We start from the raw sequence: 10,084 nt of genomic DNA, 5'->3' as shown, positions 1-10,084 counted from the left end.
GAACTCAGAGGAAAAACGTGTCCCTCGGAGCTGATTCGTGACTGCAGCCATTTATGCAGGAGGAATAAACAGTCTATAGGCAAGATGGTGTTGAGTCTTGGCTTCAAATGTGAATGTGGAAAAGCCTCCTCAGTATGTTAACTTTACTAATCTTCCAAATTAAGTTGGCTTACTTCAGTACATAGATTAGTTTACAGTATGGATCTTCTTGCACACAGTAATCAAATCACTGTTTTAGCCCTTAGTTGCTCAGTGATCTTTACTTGCACAAAAACACAAAAACGTATGCATATTTGCATTATACATTCATATACATCTAAGATTGCATTAAAATTCCTTATTTTGGGGCTGATCTTTACATTTCTTAAAATGCTGAAGCACAAGACAATATGCTAATCATACTAAATATATAGAAACCGCCAAGAGACTGCAGAGAGCTACCAACTGTCACAAGAAGATCACCCTCATCAAAAGCTCCCTTATGGTGTAATATTGCAATTCATAGTGTAAATACTCGCAAAAGAAGTTTTATCATGGAAAATTGAAGGCTGATGGGAGATATGATTGCAGCATATATTTCCAAGGGTAAGTTTTGGGGAGAGAGAGAAATAGACTGTTTAGATTGGCAAAAGGAGATGTTGGCACAAGAAGCCCACAAATATATTTTGGCTGGGACATATGAGTCAGTATCTAATTCTTTGTGGGAGTGATGTGGAAGGGAGAAATAAAGGGTCTTAAAATGGAGCTGGCTGAATTTATGAAGATCATATAATAGAGTACTTCACAATAGCCGGGGACTAAACATGATGATCTAGGAGGTCCTTGTCAGTCCTTTGTCTTTCTGAAAGGGTGAATATATTTTTAATTACTAAAGTAGTTTTGGAGAGCACTGTCTATGTTTGTAACATTGCCTGGGAAACATTAGGCACAAGGACTTAGAGACAATTCATATTTTTATTTTTTATGTATGATTTTATAAGAATGAGCACACATGGGTTGGATTTATTTCCCAATAGAAAAACTGCAAGAAAAAGGTTTTGTGTTAGTACTACCCAAAGAAGCAAGACATCCAACCCAGAACAGAACTAAACTAGCTATAACAACACTAGTACTATTGGGATTAGCAGCTAGGCTCTAAATGCTATTTAAGACATAGAATTTTTTTTTTTTTGAGTGTCACTACTACCCTTTAGCTTGAATGACTTTCTCCTGTTTCCTCCTCAAATATGTCTGCAGGAAATAGTGATATCTTCTTTCCACATTCATTTTGCCTGACTAAATAAGCAAAGACCTTTCAGTCTTCACTTGAGTGCTAAGTTCTTCATATCCCTGCTCAAGCTGGTAGCCTATTCTTAGACCCATTCAAGGTTAATTGCTGATTCTTGAATATGGGTGATCAAAATTGTAGATCACTTCATATATGAGGTCACCAGGGCCTTTTACAGGACACTAATACTTCATATATTTTTATGTGGAATTCAAACCAGGATTGCATTGTCCTTTTTTCTGTCTGAACTACAGGTTCAGGAAGTTGATTTAATCAATTTACCTGTAATTTCAGATTTGTACAATATTTCTCACATATTATAAACTACTGGCTCATGGAAGTATGAAAAATTGAGATGGTTAAATATTCAGGCCTTTTATTCAAGCAGGAGGAAAAGGGGATAATTGAAGTTTAAATTCAGCAAGAGTGCTTAAAGGGATAAATTGTTAATCCATTCTAAAATAATGGTTAATTAAATTTTATCCATTAAATAATGGTTTGTATTAACAGTTCAAACTGTTAATACTGAACCTTTAGAAAGACAGAACTTGAGAAATTTGATAGGAAAGCATTAGCAAAGGCTTGAGTAGTGGCAGTAGGGAGAAAAAGAAAGAGAAAGTATGTTGTTTGGCTTTATGAAGTAACTGTGTTTGGGAAGAGAGATCTTGGATTGCTCTGAGGAATGTTATTGGGGTCCAAAGAGCGCCCAGTCTTGGTGAGGAAGAAGCAGGAAATACAGACAGTGATGTGATTTGTATCTACGGATCCCTGATGTACCTGAAGTAAGGGCTGGTAAGTTTTGGAATCCTTAGGGTTGTGTTTATCTACTTTGACTGGTCAGTAGCACTAAATAGTTAAACTGTAAATCCTGATTTCTCCAGGATTGTAGCTCTGTAAAAGGTGTACCTCGGGTGCTGAAGAATCTGAAAAGTAGGGGACTAGTACTCTCAGAAGTGGATTATAAGCAAAACAGCCCATGCCCAGGAAATGTGTGAGGGTGGGGAAAGGATTATATTAAAAAGATGAAGATAAGATGGCATCTGATTGAGCCCATGGAATCTATGACTGACAGTAAGACTCAGATGTAGGAACATGATGAGTAGCCACACAAATGCCCTCAGGGTTGTAAAACTCAGTAACACTCAGTAGTGTTTAAGAAGTAAATTAAGTTGCTATATTACAGAAGTTGCCACAAATGGGCTATTTTGTGGGAAAGTAACATCGATAGCCATGTGTTAAAAATTCCATAAACTGGAATTTCTTCATGGTCCTCTCAGCACAAAGAATTCTGCTTCAGACTGTATGTTTATAACCTTAGCCATCCAGTGTGATGCTTCTGTATTCCGACTGTCATTCCATAGTGACAGCCTTTCAGGAGGTTTAGGGGTAACGGAGACAGTTTGGTGGCCATATTTCTTCCAGTAACTTCCTGCCAAATAGCATGAAGCTAGATTTTTAACTCTCCCAGGTTCAGGAATGTGCTGAACAGGTAAATTCCAAACACTTAGTGGTAGTCAGCAACCTGTCTGATATCAAACTATCTACAGCTTCTAACACTGAGATGCATAAATTTGAATTTGAAGTTTACACTACCTGATGAACCACCATCCTATTTCTTTAAGAAGTTACTGCTCTGTGAATATGGACTGTGTCTTTTCCTGCTTTGAAAACATATATAGCACCTCTTGTGTGTGGATTCTCTGGTCTCTAGTAGAAGGTGTGCTTGCACTGCAGCCTATTGTGCAGGTGAGGATCTTTCTTCCTCCAATCTCACCGAAACTTCTGGGAACCAAGTTATCCTTCATAGCTCTACCCTTTTGTCTCTCACATACATACGCCCTCCCACCCTAAATCTGGTTACCACATTCCCTGCCTTCAGATCTTAGTGGGGAAAACTGACTGCCTTTGAGAATCAGGTACAGTTCCTGCCCATTACACTTTTTATAGGTCCCCAGTTTGGTGGGAAAAATTTACCATCTATGTACCAGAGTCCATAGAAATTTGTAAAAAACCCCAAGAATGCTAAAAAATAGAATAAAATAGAAAAGCTAACAAAAATTTAAGACTTTCTGTATTGCTAGGCACACTTCCAACACATCAGCGTGGACTTTCCCATGCTCGGTATAGAAGCCTAAGTGTTACTGCACATTAATAGTTAGCCTCTACAAGCTGTGTCTGTCTTCTTGTCCACAGGGACTACTGCTCACATATGGGGGTGGGGGTGGATCTGGCAGTGCGATGTGGGAGCCGGCTCCACTCAGAGAAATTTTGAAGTAGTTGAAGGTCATCCAAAAGTGGCTCGGACTGTCACTGTCACTCCAGCTTGCAATAGTAGCTTCCCACTGAATTTGATGCCCTGCTTGTTGTCAGAATACTTTCATAGGAGTGTGATTTATCAATTTCACAAGAGGTGGATGGTTGTTATTGCTCTTTTAAGCTACAGGGGGACAGTATATGAGACATTCATACTGTAGAACTACAGGCTTCTAAAGCTAGTCTTCCTCTCTTGGCTCCCCAGAGCATCAGCCAGAGCAACAGTGCTATTTAGATGCACTGAATGGATCCTCCAGCCTGCACTGAGTACTTGTGGAGATTTTTGACTCAGCCCCTGAAGTCCTGGGCCTAAAGCAGTGTTGTATGAAGTGTGCCATGGGAAGATTTGCTGCAAGTTAGGAATTAATGAAAATAAATTCCATTCCTCCTTTGTTTTCTTCTTTCTTTTTTGGAAAGGAAAGAGGTGTTGGAGTGACAACAGAAGCAAAATTTTAACTGCTGACCGACTCTGCCCCTCCACCCCCTGGGTAAAGATACAGAAAGAAGTTCATTGTTCTTCTGACTCATAACATGCAAAGACTGAAGAATGAGGCTCAGTCATTGAGCACTCACTGCAAGAGGTATTAGGTAAAACCTTCTAGTAAAAACATACAGTTCTCACAGATCAAATCTATCATAATGCTCAAACTACCAACTCCAAAATGTCCAGTCATGGAATAGACATACTAATTGCAATTCAAGAGAATTAAAAGTGCCTCTCATTCAAGATTCAGTCTTAAAAGGTGCTGCACACCCTCTGGAAGGCACTGACCACTCCTTAGAACTCCCCTTTAAAGCCCCTTGAGTCTGGGTGAGTTCAGTGTATTGCAAAATCAGATTCTTATTCGAGAAATAGTATCATCCATTAAAAGGGAAAGGGTAGTTTAGGGTCAAGGAGGATATGAGATTGTTCAGAGAAATGAAGACTTGCAGCTTTCCACCAATAACAGAAATATATTTTCCATTCTTAGTGCTACTTAACGTACGTATTTTTCTCTTTTTTTCCCCCTTTTAAAAATTGTAATTACAGCTTGGAAGAGACTTTGGTGTACTCCCTCCCAACAATACATTTGTTATGACTCTTCCTGATGAATAGGAGCCTTCATCCCGCTCTCATTTGCACCCTCCAAATAGGGGTAATTTTAGCAAGATGTTTTTAAAAAGAGGTCTCAGACTTGCCACTATTTAATTCTATGCCAGATGTTACATTCAAGAGAAGAAAGGGTGGCAGAAAACATCTGAAAAACAGCTATTTTTTACCAGTTTTCTGGTTTTAAGAACTAGGATTGTCTCCAGTTGTACAGATCAGAAAAGTCACAAAAAAAGCAGCTACTTCACACATCACTGCCAGTAAGTAGTGTATAAAAACTCCCATGCCTTGAAATTCCTTGTTAAATGCAAATTAAAAACAAAACAAAACAACCCACCCTCATAGCGTTCAGAGTAATAGATAATGCATTTTAGAAGATGAGGATACAAAACATAGCATTGTCCTTTTCATAATGCTAATTGGTTATCTCTGACTACTGCGTCCTCCATCCTTTGAGTGATATGGCAGCTGTAAATCCTCAGGGGAAAAAAAGAGTCATACTGTGTACCAGGCTCCAACAAATATCTAGCATTGAAATCTGTTAAAAACATGTAAGTATAAATCTGGATTTAATTCAGTTTTGTGAAATCAGCTTCTTGGGTGGAATCCCGGACCGGTTGGAGTTTTATGGGGGAAGGGTATACTTCCATTGTCTTTATAGTATTTAAGATATCTGTTCCAAGATACAGTTACCAGTGGGATGTAAAACCATAGTATGCTTATAAGAAGAGAGCTATGGAGAAGCCCTTTCTGCTATAACCTGTTTGCATGCTGGAGCAGAAAAGCTGTATGTCTTGTTCTCTTTTGCTCCAACCTGTGGAAGAACAAGGTTTGGTAGCTTGACTTTATATGATAATTTTTGGAGCAGGGCTTGGTCTTGTGCAGTATGATTTACACATGTCTATGTGGGTGTTTTATGGCTGGACAATGTTGCTTCAGTATTCCTTTTTCTGAAGACTTCTAGCACTTTTAGTGCCCTTACTGCCATGATAGCAGTGCATGTCACTAGTTTTTGCAACTTGAGTCCTCTATTCATTTGGTGAAGAGGGAGCTATCACACTTTTCAAGTGCAGACAGTTACTGGCTCAGAAATCAGTTAATCCTGTAATTTGATTCTAGTTAATAATACAAAAGCCATTTAGGAAAAGGAGAATCTGAGTGCACAACTTCTGAGTACACGGTTAAGCTGTCCAGATGACAGGCAGAATTCCTAATCCCTTCAACAAAGATCATAAAACTGAGAAGAATTTGGCACCCACAAGTAGCCTTCTTGAAGGTCTGAAAAAATCCAACCTTCTATCCTGTAATTGACCTTCTTGAGCTAATGGTAATGCATTGTATCGTATGATAAATAGAATTGATTGTTGAATTATTAAGGTAATGAATGCTGGAAAAATGAGTTTATGATGGAATTCACTATAGATTGTGAATATTTTATTTTATAGAAATAATGGGGCATAGAGATTATTATGTTTTATGCCTAGAGTTATTGCCATATCAAAACCTAACCAAGGTCACTCTGTTGTGAGGGAGAACCACATGTGATTTAACAACTGGAAAATTACACAAGATTCTAAATTACACAGACCTTGGTTTCTGCTCTACTAAATCCACACGGTATATTTCTATTTAAATAAGCCCTCAAGGGTTTTTTTGAATGATTAATTAAAAAAAAAAAAGGAAAATGTATTTGCCAATATCAGATATTGAAAGAGATTCAGAAAATAGAAATGAAGACTATATCATCTCATTTAGGCGTCTGTTAATCATATCTTCCATTTCCTTTTCCTATCACTTACCAAAACTTATGTTTAGATGGTCACATTGAAATAGTCACAAAAATGTCACAATGACATATTTTCCTTCATGGTAGAAATAGACTTGGGTGTTAATAAGTGACAACCTAGAAAAATATCATGTATTCCCCAAAAGAGCCTTTCTGCACTATTTAATCAACTAAAGTTTTGGGCAAATTAATGAAGGCCCCCTTACATTTTTAAATTAAAAAAAAAAAAAAATTACTGTCATGCTAAAAAAGTTCACTACTGGAGTGAAATGTTTGGGATCTTTCATTTTTCACTTCAAATAAACATTTAACCATAGGATATCTGGAGCTTTATTTCTAAAAGTATGTTTTCTGAAGTTTGTAGATCTTGTAAGTTCCATGTGTCAGGAATGTCTCTGTGTTATGTTCAGTTCACCTTCCTTTTGCCCATTTTTTGTGTTACTCTGAGAGGAGAAACAAAAGTCAGGCAAACAAAATAACAATATTTTCTTCAAATACAGAATTAAGGATGAAAATTTTAAAAGTCACTGGCATAGAAAAGAAATTAATTAGCTCCTTTCCTTTGGGAAACATATTGATAAATGGGTTGTCCAACAAAAATTAGATACCTTCCCAAGCACAGAGATCACCAAAACCCAAAACATCTGAGAGAGACAGAGTTATCTTGAATCCAAATATTTTCTTGCATGATTCTGCAAACACAGGAGTAACATTAAGAATTCAACTATGTCCATTAAATATAATTCCCTAAGATCGCAGAGGCTGTGATACAGAAGCTATGCTTGTACACTTGGAGATCTAGAGAAATTGTTCTCTGAAATTTATTTTTCATGCATCAACATGTGAAGAACACTACAGACAGATATTCCTGAAGGAAGGGGCGCAGTTCAGTCACACCATAAAGCTTTTCAATCCAAACTGTACCATTCAAAGGCTCTCAGAGTACTTGTATCATTGACAGTTCCGTAGAAAGAAGACTGAGTACCTTGTGTAGTTTCTAGCAGCTGCCTGACTGCTGTTCAGTTGCTGTTTGGTATGGAAGGGATGGCATTGTCCACACAGCATCTTGTATAAATTTACAGAAGGAGGGGCCTGGAGTGAATGAAGGAGCAGATCCTGTGGAAGGACACCATCTTCCTTAGGGAAATGGTCCATCTCTATCTGTCTGTACACTGATGGAATGAAGGAGTGTAGTGACTCATGGCAAAGATTCACAAAGAAGCCGAAGAGGACACAAGGCTGTTATGGAGAAGACATGTGAGCTTCATGACCCTGCCAATCAGGTTCAGTTTCCCAATTTGATCTCATGTTAGCCTTCCTCTTGGGACAGCCACCAGATCCTTCAGGCCCTCAAAAGCCCAGAAGACAGCTTTGCTACAAGCTCCTAACCCCACACCAGCCGGGTAGGAGGCAATGCTTCAGTGTGCACTCTACAGCCCAAACAGAGTGCAGAACAGCTGTTTGGAAGCCACAAAGGACATAACACTTAGTTAAATCCTTTAGAGAAGAGAGTTTCTGTTTTCCTTTTTCTCTTCATTGGATACATAAGCCTTTGTTTATTTCACTTGGCTGATTTGGTTCCATCTTTCTTTAATTCTGCTGACCACACTAGTATTTAATATGGTATTACATTCCTCACACTGTTTGCTGGCCACGTTGGCCAAGGTATTGCTGTGTAAGTACCAAATATTGTGAAGTTTTATTTTGTGACTAAGTTCTGCAGTACTGCCTGATACTATGGGCTTGCTCCTGGCCTAAGTTTCAGCTGTGGGACGCCCCTTGGGAAGGGATGTCTGAGTCCATTAAGCAGCAGGCAGGTATAATTTTGTTGTCATCTCTGAGGCAGAGGGAAGGACTAGGAAGAATGACAGACTTGAGTGTTGCTCTTGCATAACATAGTGGTACGTATTGTGCACAACGCAGATGGCTGGCAAGCATAGTCACAAAGATCTGCCTGGGTGGGCACCGAGACCATGGGATAGCTATTGAGCCAGTAGGATGTGAATGTGTTTTTTGAGGCTTGTATGAACCCTAAATCAGCATTAGAGATGTAAACAGGCAAGTTAACAACTTGCTCGGTTCGGTGGGTCATATTGTGGCATGCAACAAAAATACAGTGTAGGCATATGCTTTATGTGTTGACTATAATCATTAAGTTAGTTAACCATTAGCCTCAGAGTGGACAGTTATGTACAACCATATCTGTAGCTATCTGCAGTTAATGATACATCTCATCTTGCACAGTTTTTTCTAGAGATTGCATGCTTTCCACTCAGATGAGGACCTCTCAACCATGATAATTCATGCACCCTGACTTTGACAAGCTAGCAAAGGTATCTTGGAACAATACCCTGGACATTCCACTCTGGGAACAGATTACATCAGTGTCTTTTCATGCATAACCCATGATAATAATTGACAGAGATCAAGAACATAAATCTAATACTACACAGGGAGTTTGAGAAAAGAAATTTCTTGAGCCTCAGACCTTTCAGCCTGGGAACACCAGAGGCTATTCAAACTTTCTTCAGAACCCACCCCAAAATAGATATATTTTCCCCATACCCAAGAAGCAGTAATGGAACTTGAAAAATACTGACCAGATGAAGGTGAAGCAAAGTGAATTCAAGTATAAAAGTGGATGAATGTTGGAAAAGAACACGTGAATTTAATCATAACCCCCTTCCAGGTTTCTATCATCCCTGCTTAATCAACTATTCCTCAAGAACTACATTGCTTGTCAGTAGCTGAGAATTTATTACATAGTCTGAACCTCCTTTTCACAGAAGGTTAGCGAGACTTCACTGACAACTTCCACAGTGTGAGCTTACCTCGCTAATACTACCACAGATAAGGGGTCAAGGTGATACGTTAAAATTCAGAAGGATTCAAGAGGCTTGAGTCAGCCAGAACTGATTCTGGCCACTTAGTGTGATGGCTGCTTGTCAGCGAGGAATGTTTTGCACAGACATTAAAAAAATTGTGTTTTGCTTCAGCACCTTATTTAACCAGAACAAAAAAAAACCTTAAAGTTTCCTTTTCAAGTGCAGAAAGAAACTGTCTGAAAAATATATTCTCATACAGTGTGAATTTGGGATAACATTTCAGTGAAATTTCATTGTGTATTTTTGGGAAGCAAGTACCATTTCTTGTTTTCCTTCATACAGCATTGGTGCTTCTTTAGAATTTGGAGTGTAATCAAAAAGAACTTGAATCCATCACAAATATTGCATCAATCTCATAACTGAAAAGGCCACATATACTACACTGAATTACGATCCTCAGAGGTCAGTCACAGAATCACAGAATGTGTTGGGCTGGAAGGGAACTTCAAAGGCCACCTAGTCCAATCCATTGCAGTGAGCAGGGACATCTTTATTAGAGCAGATTGCTCAGAGCCCCATCAAGCCTGACCTTGAATATGTCTGAGAATGGAGCCTCCACTACCTCTCTGGGCAATCTGTTCCAGTGATCTACCACCCATCACGTCCAATGATACCCTCTGTGCTCTGAATACAAGGGGATGGGCTTTGTCCAGCAAGTTTACAATTTGATATTCCAAGATAAAACTAAGTCTCCAGTATTTTAAACTTAGCTTTAGCTAGTTCTTACAGAGAGGCCATGGGAT

The sequence above is a fragment of the Gallinula chloropus genome (assembly GCF_964237585.1).
Source record: "Gallinula chloropus genome assembly, chromosome: 7".
NCBI lineage: Eukaryota > Metazoa > Chordata > Aves > Gruiformes > Rallidae > Gallinula > Gallinula chloropus.
Note: the sequence above shows the minus strand (reverse complement) of the source record.